General features: G+C 41.1%; 1 pseudogene; it reads left to right on the top strand.

Annotated features, from left to right (window-relative positions):
• Positions 1-63: 63 nt before the first annotated feature.
• LOC140651436 (cell division cycle protein 20 homolog B-like) lies at positions 64-22457 on the top strand (annotated as a pseudogene).
• Positions 22458-25299: the final 2842 nt, after the last annotated feature.

Genomic DNA, 25299 nt, shown 5'->3' with positions numbered 1-25299 from the left:
GTATGCCTTAATATATTAAAAAGTGTAAGATAACATTAAAAATAATAACATGAGCAAACCACAATGGTGGTGAGAAGATTTAGAAATCGGAAGTGAGTTAAGTCCTTCTTTGGGTGAAGACTGGAAAAACCAGCCTGGTTCCAAACAGCCAGCATGTGGGTTTGCCTGAATGCCCATCTCTCAGGAAAGACCAAACCCAGGATCCTACACTAAATGTTCGAAAACACCTTGAGTCTTTCAAAGGCCAGTGCCATAGCCTAGTCCATGAGTGACACAAATCTAGTTTTCTTCTCTGCTGCAGGCTTTCTGTGTGACCTTGGCAAGAAATGCGTTTTCACTTTTGATTGCTACAGTGATAGGGACCAGTGATGCCGCTTGTTATGTCCTTGTCTTAGTTGATCTTCAGGCTTCCCAAGTTTTACCTGAAATTTTGCCTTCTTTAATTTATGTTTCTGTCTATTGCCTTCACCTGATGTCATTGCCAGTCGATTCAGGGGTACTTACCTGACCGGGAACATTTGTTTCTTTCTGTTTTTTTTGTTTGTTTGTTTGTTTTGTTCTCCCCCCCCCTCTTCTCCACCCAGGTGACTGACTGCTGGAGCCACCCTCAGCCCAACATCCATTTCCATGGCCTACTGCTCTGAGGTGGACTGAGCCCACGCGGTGTGGCAGAGGAAATCTTGAAACAGCGTGAAGGGACAGAACGATATTAAGTCATGACTAATTTTGGTGTTTTGTCTCCCTTCACTTGTGCAGGTCCCAGACTCAGGAAGGACCACGTACTACAGGTTTAAGAGCTCCATCAAAGGGAAGCTGGAGGCAAGCAGCCCTATTGTCACAAGATGGCAGCAGCTGCACGCGAGAGGCGGCGCAGAGGAGCCGCACAGGGCCTGCTGCATGACCGATCTTTGTGCCTTCGGGGGGCTCCAGCTCATCAGCACACCTGGGAAGACTCCAGGTCAGACAAGAGGATGCAAAGGAACACTTTCATATAGAGGATGGCCTCATGCAGGGACTTCTGAAATAACCCGGAGCAGGGAATTAGTGTAAAGTGTGAGTTGGTGTTCCCCTCTGTCCTGGTAGACAAGGGCTCTGGCTATGGCAGTGTGCAGCAGCAGCAGTCTGTGCAGACCTTCACAGGCAGAGCAAGCGCAGGGCCAGCTTCCTCTCAGCAGGATTACACTGCTGTCAAGGGGAAAGCTGGGCTCAAGGTTCCTGTTACCAGTGTGCAGACAGTCTAGGACAGCAGGTCATACAGACAGCTGACATCAAGGGATGGGGGAGAAGAAAAGAGAGAAAAGAAAGTCTCATCTCCAACCAAGTAATGCCTGTTGCAGACCAACCTTTTTGCCTCTATGATGGGGGCTGTATTGGACTGGGTTTAAGTTGCACTAGGCTGGTAACAGTGCACAGGGTTTGTTGCTGCACCTTCATATCTGGAATAGTTAACTATAACTGACAGGACAGTAGGAGAATTCATGCAGACCTCTCTCCTTCCCTTCCTTCTGCTTCTCCTTTGCCTTACACACAGCTACTGCAGACCTGGCCATAACTGCAGAACTTGGACCAGTCTGCATGCCTGGATGTGGTGTAGTGTACGCTCAGAGATGACTCACTGAAGGAGAAGCTTGCCCTGTGTTATTGTCTCCCCTCCAATGTGTAAGGTTTCAGGTATTGACAAAGGGGCAGTGGCCAAGTGTCGCGGATGGAGTGAGGGTGCACTTCACTTGCAGGAGAGAAGTAAAAATATAGTTTATTGATACAGAATAGGGAGTTAACAAAGTTCAGTGTGACAGTGTTTTAACAAGATTCGATGGCGAGGTACACTTGATTATTTACTGCATAGTCAGAGGGTCAGACAAAACTGTCAGGGAGACCCTCCCGTTGAGTCATGAGGTTCGGAAAAAGATCCCCTTGCTTTCTAAACTCCTTCTCAGAGAGGAGTCTAGGTGCGGCTAGATCCAGTCCTAGTCCCAGACTTGGTAAACCGTTTATGTCTAAAGGATTATATGTGCGCAATCAATCCTTTATATCACTTAGCTAAGATTTCAAAGTTTAGCATGCTATTAGTCACTTACCAAGGATCTGTTGCGGCAAGGAATCTCTCAACCTCGAGGAGTAACCTTGAGAGGCGTCCCTGCTCAAGGGGAGATCCTGGCGTGCAGCCGCTGCCGTGCAGGAGAGCTCAAAGGGCTCTTGGGCTGCTCGCTATTTATGGGGGATAAGATGATTGACCCATAGTCATATTTGCATGCCGACCACAGATTTTAGTTTCTTCGGTGGGTGCATTGCACAATAGCCCTAGGCTATTGTGTTGTTATCTGTCTCCTGAATCCACTTTGAGCTGATGCAGCCATCGTGACCAGATGCATCTATTACAATCACCACTGGTGGTTATCACCTAAGCAGGGTTGCAGGAGATAAAGGTCGAGGGCAGGGGAAGCACACCGTCACACCAAGGGACACTCACCCTCAACTCACCTTAGGGAGAGACTTATCTGAGGGCCGTTCAGAGCACAGATCAAACTTTCAGTACTCTGACTTGGTCTGGAGAACTGACTGCAGAGGAGGCTGTTTCTCTTCATCAAAAACAGAGGGAGCTGAGGAAAGGCTAAATGAGCCTTTGAACTCACTGACTCCTACTTCCAGCAGTGCTAGGGGAAAATGGGGAAGGGTTTACATGCTGCATGTACAATAAGAGCTTCCTGGAAGATCTAGGGAACTAAATAAGGCTCATTTCTTGATTAATAATTGAAATCTTTAGACAGCAAATAAAATATGCTGTTTAGTGTTCAGAATGTGTTCCTACAATGCCATGGCTGTTGGGCACAAAGTGCAATTCTGTCTTCTGCTAAGCAGAATACCGCAGCTGCATGCTCAGCTCTAGGAAATTCAGGTTCTAAAACAAGGTGAAGTCTTCCCTACTTCAGTTTCTAGAACAGAAAGTCCTGCATGCTGTCTCCACCAGCAGTGATGAAAGCCTGTATGGTTCTGGGAAATCAGATATTGATTTCCTATGGGGTAGGATCCTGTGTAACCAGTCAATAAATCTAAGGCTGGATCTGAGCTGTGGTAGTAAATACGGACTCTTTATAAAGGGATTGATCAGTCTGACCTTTTTTAGACATCTCTTTTTAGGATAAGATTAATAGTGCTGTAGAAATGTCTCTTTCTCTCCACTGACAATAAAGGGAAAGCAGGGTGACTATCTCAAATTTGTATTTGTATTGTACTTAGTGTGTCAGATCTGCTTTTAGAGTACTGCTACTACAAAATCAGTGCTATTCTGAAAAGTACTTGACAAATATTCCTGTGTATGTTTTTTTTAAAGGAATCGTTTCCATTAAAATTCTTCTTTTCAGTGACACCTCAGGTGCCTAAGAAACTCTCCATCATGAAAACTGTTGTGACTACCTAGCAGTCATGCTGCAGCAGGCTTGGAAGGGAGGAATAACAGGAGAGCTGAAATGGGAAAGAAACAGGTGAGTAATGCAATTTTCAAATGCACAGGTAGGCTATTTGCTTTCCTGATGTATTCTGTTACCTTATCTTTGGCCTGGAATCTGTTATGCGGATACTACCTTATTGACATGGAGAACAGTAACAAGAAGAGGTCCATTTAGGAAATCTCTGCTAGAGAAATGTCAGGAGCAATTGCTTTGTCATTTACTTGATTCAGCTTCTCTCCCCTTCCTTCAAGCTATCATCCTGCAAACTAAAATCAAAACCAAGCTAATGAAGCCCTCAAGATGCATTTGTTACCTCTGAGGGAAAACGTATATTATAAAAAATACGTATGAAAAGCATGAATGACTCAGTTTTCCACTTGCTTTAATAACCACTATGTATGAAGAAGATAATTTCTCCATTTGTGCAGGATGCAGCTGTTCATTTTGTCACGTAGACAGAATAAGGTGCTATGAAAAATTTGCCAAAAAGTAGCTTTCTGAGAATAAATTTTTTTGTCATGACAATAGAAGGTCAGATTCTTGGCCAAGGATGAAAGAACATGTGGAATCTGTCTAACATGTGAAACAAAGACTTCAGATCACTTCCCATTTAGGTGCTGTTTTTTATTGCTGTACGCTTTATCCCTTCATTTTTGCTAGTGGACACCGACACACCAGTTTTTTTCTTTTTTTTGGCTTTATCCATTGCTTTTTGGTCATCTTAAATAAAACTAGGCACCAGCTGCCCACCTGTTTCTGTTCACTAACTTCTTGAAAATTGACTTCTCATGTGAAGCATGGTGATACTTGTCTGTATTAGTAAAAGTTATTACTATAACATTACACTCAAAAACACCTCCCTACTTTAGTGCTATCTCATTGTGACTGTTCATATATTAATTTGTAAACTTTTAGTCAGTGACTACGCTTTTTCTTGTGCTCTCCTTTCCTTGATTGCACCAGTTGCAAGGTCAGTACTGAAGATGCCGATAGCTGTTTTCACGTGATTGATTACTTTTTTGACCATAACTGTTGAGTAAGGATGCTTCACAGATGCATACTCAATGTCCTTGCCTATACTGGTTTATAAACCTTAATTAATATTACTGAGAAGTTTCTGTGAGGGTACCAAGCTCAACTTCTAATAAAAGGAGGTAGTATCAGGACAGCTGGGCTAACAGTCTTGTTGGTTGATATCGTCTAATAATTGTACTCTTGAAGGTCTTTGGATGTTGCAAAAAGACCATGCTTTTACATCATTCTGGGAAACCTGGTCCTTGGGGCAATCACTTTCCTTTCTAAATAAGCAACATAGTCTGGAAAATCCTCCTTTCAACAACAGTGCTGCACCACAAACCTGATCTTCTCTCGTAGAGCAAGCCTGAGGCATCAGACTTATTGTCTGCATGCAGAAAACATGGCATTGTATGCTGGTAATACTAGCCCAAATGCCAATTCAAAAGAGGACAAAAGGGCACTAAGGTTTGGCAGGTGACCTGTGGTAGTACTTACGGACATACAGGGCCTAGGACCTCTTCCGCTGGTAAGATGGCCTTGTTCAAACAGCTTTGTTAAGGTTTGTGTGATCATTAGCAGTGAATTGGTGTTTTATGGAAGGAAAGATGGTGGCACATGATTTGGACCTGGTATTCTGTATTTGTTACTGAGCTCCCATCTAAGAGACAAGCTGTTTTGAAGCTTTTATGTAAAAAGTGTTGAGCCCTTTGATGGAAGTTGTTATCCATGATGCTTAAATACGTTTTTCAACAGATTTCTTAATTCACTCATGTTTTAACTCCAATGTATTAGCAGAAATGTCCTTCTTGGCTTCCAGTGGTTCAAGAGGTTGGATATAGCATTGCAGAAAGTGGAGACATGAAAGTCTGTGAAAATACCAATTGGATCTGGAAAGGTATGTTCCAATATAGCAAAAATCCTCATGCACGCTGAACAGTAAGGTACAGCAGGCTGCATCTACACTGGAAAAGACACGTGTTCCAGCAAGTGTTACAGAATAATACAAAGTGGCTGAGATCTATGTTGCTCAGGGCTACTTCTAGAGTTCCCACCACCTGTGAAGAGATAGTATTCCACCTCTTCCAGTGTGGCTAATGCCTAGTATTTTACCTGGCTCTCCTTTGGGCCTCATCAGACACACTGGTGGCCCTAAAACATTAATTTCCTTTTGGCTTTTCAGTTTCAGAACTCTACAAATAATGTAGGGTTGTGCTGCAGAATGGGCACAGGATATGTATCATATGGACTGTTGGGTACATGAGAGTGCAAGACATGCAGAGATGGTGGGGTCTTGTTGCTCCTATCTGTAGGGAAACATAGCTGGAGCAAACTGTCCCTAGCACTGCCTCTGGTTTCATCTGCGGGGGAGTTGGTTGGTTCACTCCAAAAGATATCCTAGGAATGAATGAGCATAAGGGAGTGTGAATGATCAGGGGATTGGAAGCCAAGTGGGATGTGAGGAGCTAACCTGTGAAATAATACAGATATTCCCAGAGTTATTTGGGTATGAGGCAGTTCGTTAAATATCAGACCAATATTTTGTTGTGTTCTGTCTTGGACAGATGATTTGTTTTGGTGATCTGGCTATTTCTGTGTACGACGGGTTCTTGCCAGTCAGGGCCTGATTCATGCTCATGTAAAAACAGTGAGAAACAGCCTCTTTATGAATCTGGAGTTCAGCTCCTGTAGAAGAAGTTGGGGACTTGTCATGGAAGAGCGGAATGCACCTCACTCAAAAGAGAGAAGCAGCAATGTGTTTTATTGAGGTAAAACAATGATTTGACAAAGTTTGATGGAATTTGACAAAGTTCAATGGCAAGGTTCACCTTATTAACTACTGCATGGTGGAAACATACAAAGAAAAATTGAGCTAGAACAGCTCATACAGGGACTGGAGGTGTGAAAAGTAAAGAGGACCCTCCTGTTCAGTCACAAGGTTCAGAGTGGGCTCCCTTGCTTTCTAAACTCCTTTTGGAGCCTAGGTGTGGCTGGATCCAATCTTAGTCTCAGACTTGGTCAACAGTTCATGTCTAATGGAATTATCCATACAATGTTTATAATATTTGAGTAGCTACATAGATTAGCAGTGCTTCATAGTATTAATTCAGCATGCTATCAGTCACTTACCAAGGATCTGTTGCGGGTAAGGGATCTCTCAACCTTAGGTAACGAATCTCTCAACCTTGAGGAGTAACCTTGAGAGGTGTCCCTGCTCAAGAGGAGATCACTGCTGTGCAGCCTGCTGCTTCAGCAAGGAGAGCTCAAAGCTTTCCATGGGCTGTCTATGTTTATAGAGTGAAGTAGTTGGCTGCTAGTCAATAGTATAGACAAGACAGATGTCTTGTTTTAGCTCTGATACCTTGTTCTGTACTTTTGGTTATCTTGTACCTTTGGGTTTCGAAACCACCTTTTGAAATATTTTTCAAAACACCTTCACTCCCTTGTACGTGAGCCAGGGGCTTTCCAGCTTGCAAGTTCACCCCAAGAAAACAAAGTACGGCTAGGAGTCAAATGTATCTGTCACGGGACTATGTGATAGACTTATATATTCCTTTGTTGCTCTTCTCCATGCAAATAAGACTCATTTCAGAGCAGTCAGTAGCAACAGTATAGGGATTAGTCACAGTGGTTTTTTTCTTGATGGCAAATGAATACAGGTATCAGGAATACTGGGTTTTATTCCACCCACCTACTTGTTGATCAGGTGGTCTTGTGTACTGACTACTTACCACTTCCTGAGTCTCATTTTGAGAACTGACACAGGCATGTGAGAGCCGAACTCCTATCAAAAGTCAGTGATAATCTGCTAGTACCCAGGAAAAATAACACAAAATGGTGTAATGAAGCTTAATTTCCACTAATTAAAAAGCCTGTTATGCACATTCATGTGTCTATGAAGTACATGAATAGAGCTGAAAGCGTGATCAGTATGAATTTGGGGTAAATGAATTACTCATGAGAGAAGAGAAACCTGAAATGAGTTAGAGATGATTTCATCCTTTATATCTCACTGCTCAATACCAGCTACCAATGTTAAAGAAGAAAACCATTTTCAGAATGTTTCAAAAGTGTTGCCATTCATCCAACTATTATAATTAAAGTGCATTAGTTTCCTGAATTATCTTACTTGACTGGGTTCAGGAAGGTTTGGTAAAGTTTTTTTAAAAAATCCCAACATCTAGATATTAGAAATACAGATTTTTCTGTACAGAAAAATCTTATTTCAGTGATATTAGACCTTTTTAGGGTTAGAATGCAGTGTTACATATCCCATTGGGCAGGTCTGAGAATGTCGTTCCTGCAAGCCTGCTTGATTGTTTAACTCCACTAAATTTTAGATACAGAAGAAAATCACTGTGGCCTGCTTCTTGCTCATCTTCAGTCTTTATTTGGAGAGAGAAGGGGTACCACAGCTGAGAGGGGAAACATTTGTTGTCTGGCAGAAATTCATTTTGGATTAGGGGAGAAGATTGAGGACAAAGTAGGGAAGGACTGTGTGAAATAAGTTCTCCACAATTTCTCATAGATGTGACTTCCATATAGGATGTTTATGTGTGTATTTAAGTTACAGAATACAAAAACTTTGTCAATGTTGAATTTTTTTGAACAGAGAAGGTTAGTTGTAGAGATAAGTAATGTGTTCTGCACCTGAAGCTTTTGAACTTCATTCTAAATAACTCTGGAGAATAATTCAAAAAGAAAGTCAAAACAGAGAAAAGCGCAGAAATGTGAATCTCCAGCTTTCTGCTCTGCACATTACAGCAAGATAATCTCTTACACATAAAAATCTAGCATTAAATGATTCATAGTGCTAATGATCTCGCTTTTTTCTATGATGTTTAGTTTTTGTAGCATAATGTAGACAATGACCACAAAGGCTGACTCTTCTGCTTGCTCATACTTGTATTTTACTGTTGCTTTTGTTTCTTGCTTATGTGTTGTCACAAGCTTAGCCTGCTGTGATCAAAGTGCGTGTGCTTTAAAAACATTTTCCTGTGGTTAGGTATTGATGGGGGAGACCTTTTGGTGGGAAATCAACACCAGAAAGCAAAAAAGTTAATTGCTGTATTGAGGGGTTTTTGAGATGGAGAGCACATATGAAACATTCTGCTACTAACAACTTTTGACACAAAACTAAGGCGAAAAAGACAAAACAAAATGCGTTCTGCATTGAGGTGTGATACAATTTAAACAAAATATAGTGGACCCTATTCTTTGTTCTAGCTGACTAAATACATGGAGATTTGAAAGAGGTGGTAAAAGGTGGCTTTTACCTACTTTAGTGTTTAGTGTTTTGGGCCTACCCAGGATAAATTGACCCTTCTGGCCTCCTCTGGACTATAGAGAGACAAATATGGTGAGAATGTGAAAGGCTTAGACCTGAGAAAAACTGGTGGTGTTTTGCATTACTGAATTGTGTGTGATGAGTCTTCAAATACAGGATGCTGAGAGGGGACCCAGAATGAGTTTAGAGCTGTTACCACCATGAAGCCTTCCATACCATTGGAGCCAGAAGTGAGACTTCATATTACTGGCTTGCACAATTATTACTGTAAATTAATTTCTTCTGTGTGGAGGTTTTTGCAGAGGTTGTGAATATGTTTCAAGAAAGATGGTGAAGGTGTGTCCCCTTCAGATCAAATCGAAACTCTGCAAGACTTATGCGTGATGTCATTTTTCTTATAAGGATGCATCTCTGAAAACTGCCTGTCCCAGGATGTAGAGATAACTGATCAAACCCTAGAATCAATACTATCTAACTCTCATGCAGTTGTCTCAATAAAACTTTCAAATCAAACCAATATACTTACCCCTGCTTAATTAAGTTAAGGACATTTCAGCTATTAGCTTTGGATATCTAGCAGCCAGTCAACACAGCAGCAACTTTATTGAGCAGACTTTAAAATCTCTTGTTTTGGGAGACATCAGTGACATTGTTTATGGTTTAGATGATAGATACCTTCTGAACTAAATTCTCACCTACATCTTTGATGTACAGGCAAAAATTAAGCATGCACAAATTACACATGAATACACATGGATCTCTGGTTTATAGCAGTAAATATGTTTTAACACTTCATAAGATCTAACAATTCTTTATGTGCAAGTGTTAGAAATTGTCCCTGCAGAGATTTTTTTCAACATGTCCTTGCAAGCATTCATTAGATATATATCTATGAACAGGACAAAGGTTTCTTTGTCTGCAGGCTGAGGCTGGATTTCTACCTGGATGATTTACACTGGTTGTGCACAAGGTGTGTCCCAAGAATAACAGCATTAGCAGAAGTCTTTGGAAGTGATTTCTTAATACTTATTTCTGGCTGCAACAACCAGGACTGTAGTCAAACAACTGACTGACAGATTCAGCTGTTCTTCAAAGTAATTTTAGTTACCAAATTATGATGTCAGACCTTGGCCTATGGTAACAATCTTCTGTGCTTCAGGGGTCATGCAAAATTACTTTTAAGCTGCTCTAAATGAACAGCTGAGGATTTCCCTTGACATGAGAGTGTCCTGGGTTGGTATTAAATGTTGTATACCAACTTCTTCTGTTTTACTTAAACACAGAAATAATAGCAAGGGTGGACTAACTTTATTGTTAAACTCAAAATGAAACTAGTATCTCTGGATAAGAACACTAGAGGTAGTTTTATTTTGATTTCACAAGATACTGTGGCTTTTGATTGTATTAGGTCTGTGTGGGATAATAGCTGGAGGTGACTTAGAAATTAAACTTATATTCACACTTTTAGGTAAGGTACAGCATTGAAGAAGATTCCTGGGTGGAACGCGGCTGACATGCAAGGCCATTCCATGGAAGTTCCCTAGGCCTGTAACCTTAGACGTCAGTGACGCCAGGGGAGCTTGGTGTACTGACTCTAAGAAGGTACTGTTCGGTGGGTGGAGCGGTGTGGAGATGCCGCGGCCAGGCTCTGCAATTAAATGGGAACTCAAAGGTATTGTGTGTGACCAGTAAGCTGCACATTTGCTATCCTGGGCCAACAGTCTGTCATGTTTCTGACAAAATGCTGTCCTTTGATGAACTTTGCTCATTATAACATCATTATAATACCAAAACACACCTCCATCCCAAAAGCTACCCACCTCCAAGGTGCGACCACCCCTCACTGAGCTTGCGCTTTGACTTTTTCCTAGCCTATACCTTTAAAAGTGAAGCGAGAAAACTTTACACCAATCCTAAACAAAGATGTATGACTAGAGTCCCTCAAGCTCCACCCGAAAGGTGAAAGATAGCATAAAATGGCTTAAGAGAAAGCGAATGTTAGGGAAGACACCATCGCGTACCACTCTGACCTCTGGGATCAGTCGACGGGCTGAGCCTCTCTTCCCCCCCATTGGGACGCCTTTGGGTAAGAGTCGAACACTTGGTTATTCCAAGTGCCTCCCCGGGAAACTTAGAAATCTCTCTAGAGTTGCTTTATCATCTTTAACGCATTTATAGCCGACAGTGTCACTCATACTCTTGGTATTTGCACGTGCTTTGCAGACAGTAAATTTATCACCGGTAATCCAAAGAATCTGTGTATCTGTTGCTCTAATAAACTGCACTCTTTATTAATGTGGCCGTGATAGTTCATGCAACACGACTAGACTGGGGGTGCAGCGCGTTTAAATTAACGCTGTCGCCTTTACTCTGATGAATGGCTGCATATACAGTCCTTAGAAAATAACCGTTGACCAAGTATGAGACTAGGACTGGACTTAGCCGCACCTAGACTCTTCTCTGAGAAGGAGTTTAGAAAGCAAGGGGGTCCTGTCTGAACCTCGTGACTCAACGGGAGGGTTCCCCCCCCCAGCCACTCCTCAGACTCCTACACGACAGTAACTCTTAACGCAACAGTCTGCTAGGTGAAGTACAAAGATACCAGCTGAACAACCAGTTAATAAAACACTGTTGCTGGAGAAGGTATGCTGTGTGGATTAAGTTACGAAGATGCAGCTAGAACATCCTGCCAATGCCAGGTGTCATAACCTTATTACAGTAAACATTAGTTTCAATTTGCATTTCAGCTTGGCCAAAGGAGTGAAAACAACAGAAACTTACAGATCTCTCTGAGTAGAAACTGATTATAAAATTCAGCATGAACCTGTGAACTGTGGTTATTGTTGACAGATTACGTTGAGATAACATTTATTTCTCTTGCTAGGTTTGAAACTACCCAGTTAATTTCAACTCTGCCCTAATGTTATAATATGTGTATAAGCAGAAAAAAAGACGTGGAGCCTTAGTAACAATACATTGTTACTAAAATAAGAGCAGTATTTTTACAGTAAGCTTTGCTATGGACAATTGATACTACTGATTTCAGTACCATAAATTAACCCATCACAAATTTTTATTGGCTTCTCTTTGTCTTTAGCAAAACAGAATAGCAAAACATCTTCTATGGCAGAAGCAAATAATTCTGATTTCTTATTATGCCAAGCAAAAAAATTTCCTTTCAACCAAGTTTCTCAGGAGCCCAGTTCCTTCCCACTCATACCACTAGAATTATTGAAAACCTTAATATGGCCAACACAGGCAATTCAATTCTGTTTCTGTTGGTTGGATTTTCTGCTTATTATTTAGTAGGAAAAAATCTATATAAATCTTCAGGAGGCAAATGATGATGCCTTTGCATATTATAATAGAATAGACTATTATTTCAGTTGGAAGGGACCTACAATGATCATCTAGTCCAACTGCCTGACCAATTCAGAGCTGACCAAAAGTTAAAGCATGTTATTAAGGGCATTGTCCAAATGCCTCTTAAAACACTGACAGGCTTGGGGCATCAACCACCTCTCTAGGAAGCCTGTTCCAGTGTTTGACCACCCTCTTGGTAAATAAATGCTTCCTAATGTCCAGTCTTAACCTCCCCTGATGCAGCTTTGAACCATTCCCACGTGTCCTGTCACTGGATACCAGGGAGAAGAGATCAGCACCTCCCTCTCCACTTCCCCTCCTCAGGAAGCTGTAGAGAGCAATGAGGTCGCCCCTCAGCCTCCTTTTCCCCAAGCTAGATAAACCTAGAGCCCTCAGCCGCTCCTCATAGGACATGCCTTCCAGCCCTTTCACCAGCTTTGTTGCCCTCCTCTGGACACATTCAAGGACCTTCACATCCTTCTTAAATTGTGGGGCCCAGAACTGCACACAGTACTCAAGGTGAAACCGCACCAATGCTGAATACAGCGGGATAATCACCTCTCTTGACTGGCTGGTTATGCTGTGTTTGATGCATCCCAGGATGCGGTTTGCCCTCTTGGCTGCCAGGGCACACTGCTGACTCCTATTGAGCCTGCTGTCAACCAGCACCCCCAGATGCCTTTCTGCAGGGCTGCTCTCCAGCCACTCCTCTCCCAGTTTATACTTGTGCCTGGTGTTACTCCGTCCCAGGTGCAGAATCCGGCATTTGTTCTTGTTAAATTTCATCCTATATTTTGCCCAATGCTCCAATCTATCCAGATCCCTCTGCAAGGCCTCTTGTCCCTTGAGAGAGTCAACAGCACCTCCCAGTTTGGTATTATCAGCAGACTTGCTAAGGGTACATTCAACTCCTGCATCCAGATCATTGATAAAAATATTGAACAGAACTGGCCCTAGAATTGAGCCCTGAGGAACACCGCTGGTGACTGGTCACCACCCAGATGTAGCCCCATTCACTACAACCCTCTGAGCCCTGCTGTTCAGCCAGTTCTTCACCCAGCGCACTGTATACCTGCTCATCCCACAGCTGGACAACTTGTCCAGAAGGATGCTGTGAGGGACAGTATCAAAAGCCTTCCTAAAATCTGGAAAAACTACATCCACAGCTTTCCCTTCATCCACTAGGTGGGTGACCTTATTGTAGAAGGATATCAAATTAGTTAGGCAGGACTTTCCCTTTGTGAACCCGTGTTGACTGTGCCTGATGATTGCATTGTCCTTTAAATGCCTTTCGATAGCACCCAGTATGATCTTCTCCATAATTTTTCCAGGTCCTGAGGTTAGACTAACAAGTCTGTAGTTTCCTGGGTCTTCCCTCACGCCCTTCTTGTAGATTGGAATAATGCTGGCTAGCTTCCAGTCAGCAGGGACCTCCCGAGGCTCCCAAGGCCTTTGGTAGGTGATTGAGAGGGGTGCTGCTGTAACATCCACTAGCTCCTTCAGTACTCTGGGATGAATCCCATCAGGCCCCATGGACTTGTGAATGTTCAGCTGATACAGCTGGTCCCTTACAAATTCAGTGTCCACAAATGGAAAGTCACTGTTCCCACACTCGTGGTCCTCTGACTCAGGGGACCGGGCAGCCCAAGGTCTATCATTAATATTAAAGACTGAGGCAAAAAAGCATTGAATGCCTCTGCTTTTTCTTCATCCCTATTTGTCAGGTGACCATCTTCAACAAGCATCGGTCCAATGTTTTCTTTAGACCTCCTCTTGCTATTAACGTACTTAAAAAAGCCCTTCTTGTTGCCTGAGACAGCACTGGCCAGTTTCAGCTCTAGTTCAGCTTTGGCCTTTCGTGTCTTCTCCCTGCATAAACAAACCACGGCTCTGTAATCTTCCTGCAAAGCCTGACCTTGCTTCGAGAGATCATACAATTTCTTTTTCCTCCTCTTGAGCTCCACGAGGAGTTCCCTGTTCAGCCAAGCTGGTCTTCTGCCCTGCTTTCTTGACTTTCAACACAATGGGATGGCCTGCTCCTGTGCTTTTAAAAGGTGGTTCTTAAAAGCTGACCAGCACTCATGTACTGTTAAGCCCTCAAAAGCAGATTCCCAGGGGACACTGCTAAGTAGCTCCCTGAATAGCTTAAAGTTTGCTCTCTTGAAATCCAGGGTAGAAACTTTGCTGTCCTTTTTTCTTATTACACTGAAAATTTTAAACTCAACCGTTTCATGATCACTGTGGCCAAGACAGCCACCTACCATCACATCCCCCACGAGTCCTTCTCTATTCACAAACAACAAGTCTAGGAGGGCATCTTTCCTAGTTGGCTCACTGAGTACTTGTGACAAGAAGTTATCTCCTACAAACTTCAAGAACTTCCAAGACCTGCTTGTCACAGTAGTATGATATTCCCAGTGGGTATCTGGGAAGTTGAAATCTCCCATAAGGACAAGGGCTACCGATTACACACATTCCTGTGTATCTTCATAGGTGTTTTCCATAAAGATGTGCTTAATATTCACTGGTGCACTGCTTGGTTGGAATCTTTCATGCTTTTGTGAACTTCAAGAGCTTGGCAAGTCTGTAATACAAGCACAATAGAATGATGTTTCTTGCAATCAGTCAGTTGCGTGTGCATTTTTAGAGCTTCCAAATCACTCAACTTGCATATGAAAAATCTCTAAGAGCCCGTATGGGAAAGTCTCCAGTCATTATTACCTTAAATGAATCTATTGTAGTAATGTCAGATATCTGTTTCTCAGATACCCAGAAAGTTGGTATTGAACGTGCTGATTTTTTCAGTGTCATCAGAATAGTTGGAAGCGTGAATTTCCAGCAGGAAGCTCTTCTGTTTTGTCATAGGTTTAATGTAGGTAATATCCTTAGAAAGGCAGGAAAAGAAAATACACTGCAAGGTATTTTCAGTATTTTCAGTTGAACTCTGCTATTGATGTGTAAAACCTATATCCAGGAGCTAAGCTGTAACAGTAGCTGTGCTTCCAGGCAGGGTATTTCTTCCTTCCTTTGGTAGACTGATGATACTTGCTGTAGAACCATGCATCCATTTCCTAACAGGCAATTGGTGCAACAGTGTCAAGCTGTGCAGATTTTCTTTCAGCCTGGAAGTGGGAGGGAGAAAGGGGGACAAGGGGAGGGACAGAACCAAAGAACACACTGTTATTCACTAGTAAGCCCTTTCCCAGAGCAATGTACTTTTACACTGCCTCTTTGTTGGGCATGGAGTCATATCTGGCCTTGGCAAAATTCATGTTGCAAAACTACTTTTCTTGAAGAACAGGAAAGAGTTTACATTAAATGGCCAACAGTTGAACAAGGTGCAGATTGGTGGCATACACTGCAGTATATCTTCAGGGAAATGAAAACTGTGATGGAGAACAGGTATTCTGCCTGGCTTGAACTGAGCAGCTGCTTGGCTCCTTTCTGTTGTCAGCCAGCTCTACAGTCAGGGTGTGCTTTTGATACTCTGGTTTGTGTTTCCTTTTACTGAAATACTGTTGTTCTGCAGGCATGTTTCATTCCGATGTGGTTTGCTTCTGAAACCACTGAAGAAACATCAGTGTGATGATGTAGCTTGTCTTCTTTAACATTAAACCCATGCTGTCTTTTCTCATCTACAGTGGTTCGTGACTAGGATCTATTTATCACCATGATGTTTGGGTTGCTCAGCACCATGTTGGGACTCTTTGCCAAAACAAACAAAGCATTTTCAGCCTGAAATGGTCACTAACCAACCAGTTGCTGGCAAGTGGGTCTAGTGATGGTATATTGAATATCTGGCCTAGTGAGCCTGGTGTGAAATTGCGGTCACAGCCACTGAAAACCACATCTCATTCCTCAGCAGTTAAGGTATATGGAGAAGGAATGTCTGCTTTTCTATATTTGTTCTTGTGAAATCATGTTTTTGATGTGGACAGTCATGGAATTTTTCAAATTATCTCACTAATATCTATTAGTTTCTTCTCCCCTGACTGTGATGCACTTAATTTTAAGACCAGTTCTCATGCAGTATTCCAAGTCACAGATAAGTTTGCTAGAGCTTTGACTGATTAGGAAATTTTACTGGATTAGTAATAAATATAATGCCAAATAGAAATAAAATTTAGTCTTCCCTATCTCTCTGTCTTGCACAGAAAACTTCGGTGGCACAATACTTACAAGTTAACAAACAAGATATTTCTATTTTTGGAGTTTTGGAAAATTCTCTCTGCTGAAATGATTTTAAATATGAGGTTTCTTTTGCCCTCCTGCCCATATTTTCACGTCATTGCTGGTAGCAAAGGATCTGAAGTAAGAAACTGGAAATGAGACAACTTAGATTCTTCATCTTTATGAAGTCCCAGCCTGTGTGGGAGAGAGGACAGATATCAGCAATAAGAGGCAGGGGGAGTCCAGCATTTATAAGCTGTTTATCCTCCCAGAAAAGTCTGAGGCTGGCCTGAAGCACTGATGTTAAAGGGTCAGAGGAGGTTATTGAAATAGGTGGAATTCAGTTCTTAGTGGCTTTTCTTCAGGTAGAGTCTGGGCCTTAGGCATATCCTGGAAATATCTCTGAAGATACCAGGTCTCTTGTAAGCCCTGTAAGTCACATTTCTTAGGCTTCTGTGATGGCTTGGCTTAGGCAGTAAGTCAGACTGTATTCTGCTGGGTTCTTCTGGTACTGAGGTGTGAATCTGTGGCCTGTGAAGGGTAAGCAGAGAAGCTGGAGTTTTACAAGCATATGTGGGACCGCGTGGGTGCTGTGAAGCAATGGCAAAGGAAGCAGCATTTGGAGTTTTGGGATCCTACATTTCTCTGTGTGTATGGAGGAAGAGCATGGTGTAGGGTGGAAAAAAAAAGCAAAAGATGCATTCTGGGTGCTTGTTGCAGTTCTTTTTTTCGAACTAGGCTTTTAAGCAAAATCTACTCTGTTTTTCCAGCTAACCTCCTAGTCTGTTCTGGCATCTATTTTCTTTTTTTTAGGCTATGAACTGGTGTCCTTGGCAGTCCAAAGTCCTTGCTACAGGGGGTGGAACGAAAGATGGGATTTTGCATGTCTGGGACATAAATTGTGAGAAAATAATCCAAAGTGCAGCTACAGATTATCAGGTAAAATGATGAAATGTCTGTATACTTAGGCTATGCTCTTCTTGTATAGCTGTGCTAATTTGTCAAACTCCCACTGACTTTGAGGGTGGTTCTGCATGTAGAGGAACAGCAGGATTTTCTCTGAATATGTGATTGTGCTACATTCAGCACTGCAGTGTGTGATTGGACTCAGCAGTTTGTTGTTTCTCATTCACCACTTCTGTCTCCACACAGAAGTGATTGAAGAGGAGGTGTTCTCGCAGCCAGTCGCTTCTCATCATCTTTTCCTTATTGGCAATGATAGTTTTGGCCAAAACTCTTGATGTGGAGAGAATGTTGAGGGGGAGGGAAAATTCCCAGAGTGCTGGGGTGAGGAGAGGTGTAAGAGTCAGAGGGCAAACATCAGTCTCTGGAGTTTGAATATTAGGAGATAGAGGAATAGATTTTCAGCTGGAGTAAAGCAGCATAGCCGTTGATTTTCCTGGAGCTATGACAACTTAGCTGAGGATGTGTTTGAAGGGCTTTGGTTTTATACTGATAGGCTGTTATCACGTTCAGATAGGACAATAAGGCAACTGTACTTCGAAGCATTGTAAGGAATTAAATGATTCTTCTAAATAAGTAAAAATTCTGCTGGGGCTTTTTCTCAGTAGCTTGTTTAAACATTGTAGATAACATTTCAAATCTAGTGAATGGTGTATGTTGACCCTTTCTGAAAACTAAAGCAAAATTTTAAATTGCAGTAGATTTGTTCCTTGCTCTGGTTACCCAAAACCAGCAAACTGATGACTGGACAAGGCCTTCCTGGAAATCCGATTAAAATATGGAAGTATCCAATGCTTATCAATTCATCAGAACTCTATGGCAAGTATTGCAGTTAATAATAGTTTTAACTATTTCAGTTAACTATCAGTCTAATCAGTGTGTTTTTGCAAATGCATACCTTATGCATTTAAGTAAAATAAAGTTAAAAGAGCAGTCACCTACACATCCTCCCTCTGCCTACATGCATGCGTTCATGCACACAATCCTGATGCATGGGATTGTAAAGGTTGACTTATTAAGATAAGTTGCTTCTGTAAAATTCCTTGGTTTTAATGATGGGATTCTCTCCTATCATTTCTAAGGCCATTCCAGGTGCAGGACGTGGATTTCCACTTCTCCCTAAGGCTTACTAGGCCTGGACTGAGTGTGCTAATGTCAGGTTGCTTCCAATATATTCTAGGCTGATGGCCTTCTAGATAACACAAACTAGATGTGGGTCTTCAATTTTGTAGCTCATCATGCAAGAATAGTGAACCAACTTCCAAATGATGTTTGAAATAAATCTCCATGTGTTATTTAGAGCTGTCTGGGTTTTAATGAATGATTTTGGCTGTGAAGCACTACAGTGCAGCATGTTTCCCTTGTACCGTGCTGACAGCTAGAGGAAGTGGAGTTTCCTTGCAGCTCTGTATTGGTCCATAGAGCTGCAGTGCTACACTAAACATAAAAATTGTTCCTTGCTATTAAGCCTTCTTGTTTCTGGTGCTTGCTGTCACTCCTATCCATTAAGTTTTACTTGTTTCAGTGTTAACTGAAGTGATCCAATATCTGAAATTAAAGGAAAAAACAAATTATTTGTGCACTTGCTGCATTTTCACAAGTATGGTTGTTTTTTCACACTCGCTGAAAAGATATGGTCAAAGAAGCTTTGGATTTTTAACCTGACAGCTGATATTTACAAATACTTTTTGTACCCTATTGCTACATTTGAGGACATTTATTAAATTCCTGATTTATTAAATCCCAGCTATGCTGGGATGCTGTCGCTGGAACCAGGGACTTGGCTGGAACCAGGGACTTGGCTTCAACACTAGCCTGTAAGAGGAAAGCACAGGAGAGTCAAAACAAAGATGGAAGGAAGAGAGAGGGCAGCAGAGACATATGTGGATCTGGTTACACATTATCCTTGTGTAACTCTGCTTGTCTGTGCTGCTTTTCCTTCCTTATCCCTACTCTGTATAGCTCTTAAGGTAATGTCCTGTGATGTTCTGAGAAATGATCTGGAAAGTGACATGATTATTAGTCTTAACTACTGTAGCTTGAGGTTTCTCAAATCTTTATAAGTCTTGAATATACTATTTGAAATGAAACCTAAATTTACTCTTACATTTGAGAATAGCGTATGGTGTAAAACATTTACCATATAAGTCAAATGCACTGGTAATTTGGTGAAGCTGGAGGGTTACTTATCATCCTGTTTCCTGTTCAGTTTACTTATCTGCAAGACAAACTAATTTTCATGAACAAAAAGACCAGGTAATTGTTACGTCGATATATTTCTGCTTATGAAGACTCTTAATACCTTACCATAAGCAATTGAATGTTGGAAGAAATTGTCAATGTATCAAAATATGTTCAGAAAAAAATACTGTGATGGACGATTGTGAGATGGTTCTAAATCAGCCTCAGACACCCTTAACCACATGAGATTTATACCCAAAGAAATGAACAGATAAATCGTAACTGAATCTCATTGTTGTGCTTGGTTTTGGCTGGATAGAGTTAATTTTCTTCACAGTAGCTAGTATGGGGCTATGTTTTGGATTTGTGCTGAAAACAGTGTTGATAATACAGGGATGTTTTAGTTACTGCTGAGCAGTGCTTACACAGAGTCAAGGCCTTTTCTGCTTCTCACACCGCCCCACCAGTGAGTAGGCTGGGGGTGCACAAGAAGTTGGGAGGGGACAAAGCTGGGACAGCTGACCCAAACTGACGAAAGGGATATTCCATACCATATGACGTCATGCTCAGCATATAAAGCTGGGGGAAGAAGAAGGAAGGGGAGGACGTTTGGAGTGATGGCGTTTGTCTTCCCAAGTAACCATTATGCATGATGGAGCCCTGCTTTCCTGGAGATGGCTGAACACCTGCCTGCTGATGGGAAGTAGTGAATGAATTCCTTGTTTTGCTTTGCTTGCATGCGTGGCTTTTGCTTTCCCTATTAAACTGTGTTTATCTCAACCCACGAGTTTTCTCACTTTTACCCTTCCTATTCTCTCCCCCATCCCACTGTGGGGGAGTGAGCGAGCGACTGTGTGGTGCTTAGTTGCCGGCTGGGGTTAAACTATGGCAATTGTTTAATCCTCCTGCAAAATGCTGAAGACCTCAGCTAACAATGAAGCACTGTCAGCTACTGTTGAGTACTTTAGTAATTGAGGTTGCCTATTACTGAGCATATTCAGAACAGAATAACAACTGAAAGATAGTAACCTTTTTATAGCACTGAGTCAATTTTTGAGATACTTCTGATAGAACTATTGGAGTAATTTACTAGAAAAAAAGGATTCATTTTGGATGTAAGTGCCCTCCCCTTAGAAAAGTTGTAGATGAAAGAAAACACATAAACAAACAGAATATGTAATTGCTTTGAAAAGTATCTGAATGTGATCTTGAAACAATGAAATAAAACCCCAGCCTTCTCTACTCAGAAAATATGGAAATGAATAATTCCAACTTTTCTGATTTCTCCCTATCCCCCTTCACTTCTTTTTGACTGAAACTATTAATAAAATTTCAGTCAGTGTTGTGGATAGTTTTGGATGCCTCCAAAGACTACATCTCCAACTCTTCCTTCAAAGTCATTACAGACACTGAACAGAGACAGTGTAAAGAATTCGCTGAGTTGTAAACTCATAGTCTTAAATATTGACAAAGATTGTGTACTCTTCAATAACTTGAGAAGGAGCAAAGCCTGAAAATTAATCTCTGCTGGAATAATTTAGTGGTGTTGTCAAAATTCTAGTCAAAAAGTTTAGGTGGGACACAGGTTAGCACCAGGACAGCAGATATTTGGTTTTAGTCACAGTGGCTCCAAAGAGCCATTGTAGCAGCTTCGCAAAGTTAGGGCAGACTGTCCATCTTACAACAGTCCTATGGATCTTCATCAGGTACCACTGTGATAAGTACCACAGTTTCTGAGGGCTTTACAGTTCCTCACATGTTTATCCTCATAATATATTTTGAGCTAGAGCTATCCCCATATTTTGAGCTATCCCCATTGTGTTCATGAAGAACTCAGGTACAGAGGATGGGAGGACATAGGTCACCTATGTTCATTCAAGTTGGTCACCCAAGCCTTCTTTCATACCTTCACACTTCCTTTTAGGATGTGGTTCATCTGGTCTGTTTTAGATGAGATACACTATGTCTCAGAAGTTTCTTTTTTCCTCCTTGGGTGACTAGCTCAGCTATATGATTGTCAGTAACTCATCCAACCAGAGAAGCTAATGTCCAGTAACTTAGAGTAAAAAGGCTTCTAATTTCTCATGACCCTGTGTGCCTAAAAACCTCATGGGTTTGCTTAGCGTTGACATTGTGCTAGATGATACAGGAGGTCTATGGCAGAGCAGTGAGGTAAATACACATCTCAACAGTCTCAATTTAATACCAGACTCTTTCTGCCTTCAGTTCAAAATCAGTTGCTTCTACTGAGGGAGATACTTGTATAATGAGGTTAATGAGTTTTGTACGTTCTTTGTGCTGCTAGACTGGGGTAGCTTCTGGCCTTCAGTGTCTAGCTCCCAAAGTTTACTACAACTGCGGACAAACTCAATATAAAATTCCAATAAATTTTTCAGTGGGACCACTGTTAAAAGATCTCCTTAACAGTAATAACTGAGCAGCTGGAGATACTATCTCATGATTGTTGGATCAGCTGCAAACTGTCTGCAAGGTGTGTGCAGCCAGATGGGAAAGCTCAGCAGTCAGACACATTGCCAAACACAGATGAGATTGATGTTGTAAATGCAATGGAGAATCAAGAGTTCAGGTTTAATGTTTTCCTTTGACAGAAATGTCTTCTCAATGTGGTGCAGTCCTGGTAGTTAAAGCCTGGTCCCTAATAAGAAAATATTGCCTTCAGCTCTTTCTTAATGTGAAAATACTCTATAGATAAGGCTAGCTTCACACATGCTATGCAGCATGTTGAGCTGCTACAGTAAAAGTAGAACAAGCCATGCTGTGGGTGGGGGTGGTGAAAGTGACTGGCATAATCAGTGTAGAATTGTGATGTCTCTTTGCATTTTTTGTACGTATTTTATTTTACAGGCCACAAAGGGAGAGTCATGCATATAGCCCTGAGCCCAGATCAGAGCAGGCTCTTTTCTGTTGTGGCTGATGGGATAGCTTGTCTGTGGAAAAGCCATAAGTCTGGGGAGAGCAAGCACAACAGCAAGGCTTTTTCTAATGGTTATTTGAGCTCATTCTTGTGACTTCTTTTCCTTGAAACCAAATGATTAAATGTATTTAGCCCATTCAATAATTCAAAATATGTGTGTTCCTTCCAATGGAAACATGGCAAAAGATAGTACAATTTTTTCAAGAGAAAGCAATTTTCACCATTAGTCCATCATGTGAAATGTTAGTAGCTTGTCTTTCTTACCCTAGAGGAAAAATGTTCTGACTCTGAAGAATAACATCATATTTATTTTCATTAAACTAGCAAGCATGGATGGAATCCATCCTGTGTCAAGTGCCAGCATAAAGTCTTAGGCCCTGCTTTTAGCTATGATTCTTGTAAGTAATTTTACATCATCTTAGCCTCCCCATTGGAAACCACATGCCAATTAATGTAAATTGCCTTGAATCATTCAAAGGCTAGGATCAGCAGAGACCAGTCCAGGGGACTGTATTGTTCTATATATCACATAGATCATGGTACAGAATCTGTCTAAATATTTCTAGAGATCTAGGTTAAATATATAACTCTATCTAAATATAAATGATTTATTGGGAATTCTTTATTGTTTTCATAGTGGTAATGATAACTAGCTTAAATAGAAAACTGTCTTTATTGTATTTTGAATTGTTTCCTTAAACCCACCTACTGCGTTTGACAGATGTTTGAAAATATAAATAATTGCATAATAATTCTATTATTATGCATAATTATGTAATCAACTGGTTAATAAGCCAGATGGACATAGTCAAAGAAGCATGCTGTTTGGATCAAACAAAACCGTTAGTTCATTCATCCCTTAAGGGTACCAGTTTAATTCTGGGTGTCAGCAAACCTGGCAGCTGTCACCCTCAAGAATTTTATTTAGTGCTCACAAGGACCAAACCTCTTGGACTTTAACAGGATTTTGCCTGCATAAGACCTGTACACTGTCAACACCTAACTAAGGATGTCAGAATTGGTCTTCAGATGCTATTCAGATGCAACTCACTAGTGCTATTCAAAACGTGTTTTATCCACAGACATCTTTAGAGCTTTGCTTTCATTATTAGGAATAAAGAGAGGCAGGGGGTAAGGATTCACTCTTGCATTTGTATATTAAAAGCCCTGTGAGCTCAGAAACTCATATTGTCTGGATTTTTTTTCCCTGTTGGAAATATATTTAGAATGGAAATATATTTAGAATATTTCCTGTAGCTGGAGGAGAATGGTAGATTAGGGGAGTAGAGCAGTTGTCAGCCCATGGAAAATTATCAAATTCATCAAATGCATGAAAAGAGAGAGGCAATGTTAACAGGGGCACAAGTATCTCTGGAAATGAATGTGAAACTGTCATGTCTTTAGTTCTCATCATTTTTAAAACCTCATCTTCTGCTGTTCATAAATCACATGGTCATTAACTTTAGGTCTGGAAGGTTGAGACCACTCATCTTTTTTACCTTATAAGATGTTAATTTACAATAAATCTGCTACTAAACTGCTGGTTTCTGTGGCCATCTCGTATGGTCTTCAAAACAGGTTAGAAAATGGGAACATTGATTATCAATTTAGAAATGACTACCAAGAAGCTGATGTCTAAGAATGGGAAATAACTTATACTGTGCCTGTCTTCTAACATGAACATGTTTGTTGAAACAGATTTTATCAAACACTTAGAATTTGATTTAAATATTCAAAATAGTATTTTAAATAATTCAGAAGTTTTTTAAAATGTTAAAAAACATTTTTTCTCTTTTGAATGGGAAAAAAGCAGTGGAATTAGTCTCTTTACTCATATATTTTTGGGATTCCCCCAGAAATTCTCTCTCTTTCCTTTGACGGTACCTAAATGCTATTGGTTTGCCAAATAAAGGAAAAGATGTATAATACAGGATGGGGGGCTGTGGTGGGGAAGGAGATGGTCAATACTGAAGCTAAGCATATTTTGTTGGATGCTCAACTGTTAAAATAAGAAAATACATTTATTTCAGACTGAGAAGTTCTCATTTCTTAGTTAATTATGCTTGTTCATTATCGAGTGGTCAAGCTGTATTGCCCCCAGAAGTATTATAACATAATATCTAAAAGTGGGAGAAGTCACTGATTTCAGTAGAACTAGCCAACAGCCCATAAATATGAGAGAATCTTGTATGTGTGACCTGTAGCTCTATTCTGTGACCATGTCTGAGAAAGCATTTAAGCATGTGTTTAGTCACAGTCTGGTATTTAATCTGGAGTGAAATTAAACATATACTGAAGTGCCTTTTCTGGATGTGCTTCTTTTCTAGATAGGCTCCTTTACTGTCAGTTTCTTTCACATGGCGAATATCTATCTTTCTGTAATAGGAATTTGAGGACTTGAGTAGGCAGCATGATTCTGCTTCACTAATCTTTTGCAGGTAATGTTGCTGAATACTTGCAGGTATAGAGTGTGCAGTTGCTGAAAGTAGATCATTGTTCTTGCATAGCTGCCTCATTCTGCCTGTGCAGAGGTCTTACCATACGAAGTCTTGGGCAAAATATGAAATCCTGACTTCCTCCTTGTAGAATATGGCATATTTTTAGCTCATTGCTTGTTATATGCCTGGTATACTGTTCAGGCCCAGACTGAGACAGAAATCAGAACCCATTTCTAAGAGGTCAGCTTGTTCTGCACCTGAGGTCTGTATGCAATAAAGGCTGAGTCTCCAGAGGTGGCACAGAGGATTAAGTAAAATTTAAGTTGCCTAAACCCAGGCCATCATCCCCACAGTCCTGTTCAAGGTGGAGCACTGTACAACACATATGGAATCCAAAATGTCAGGACAAAAATAATTTTTACAAGAGGAAAAACTTCATTGCCCATACAGGGCATGTGTCTTCCCAGGTATACCAATATGACAAAGATGTTGCCTGGC

This window comes from Ciconia boyciana, chromosome 4, assembly GCF_034638445.1.
Source record: "Ciconia boyciana chromosome 4, ASM3463844v1, whole genome shotgun sequence".
NCBI classification, from domain to species: domain Eukaryota; kingdom Metazoa; phylum Chordata; class Aves; order Ciconiiformes; family Ciconiidae; genus Ciconia; species Ciconia boyciana.
The sequence above is the reverse complement of the archived record's forward strand: the minus strand, read 5'-3'. Positions and strand labels throughout refer to the sequence as shown.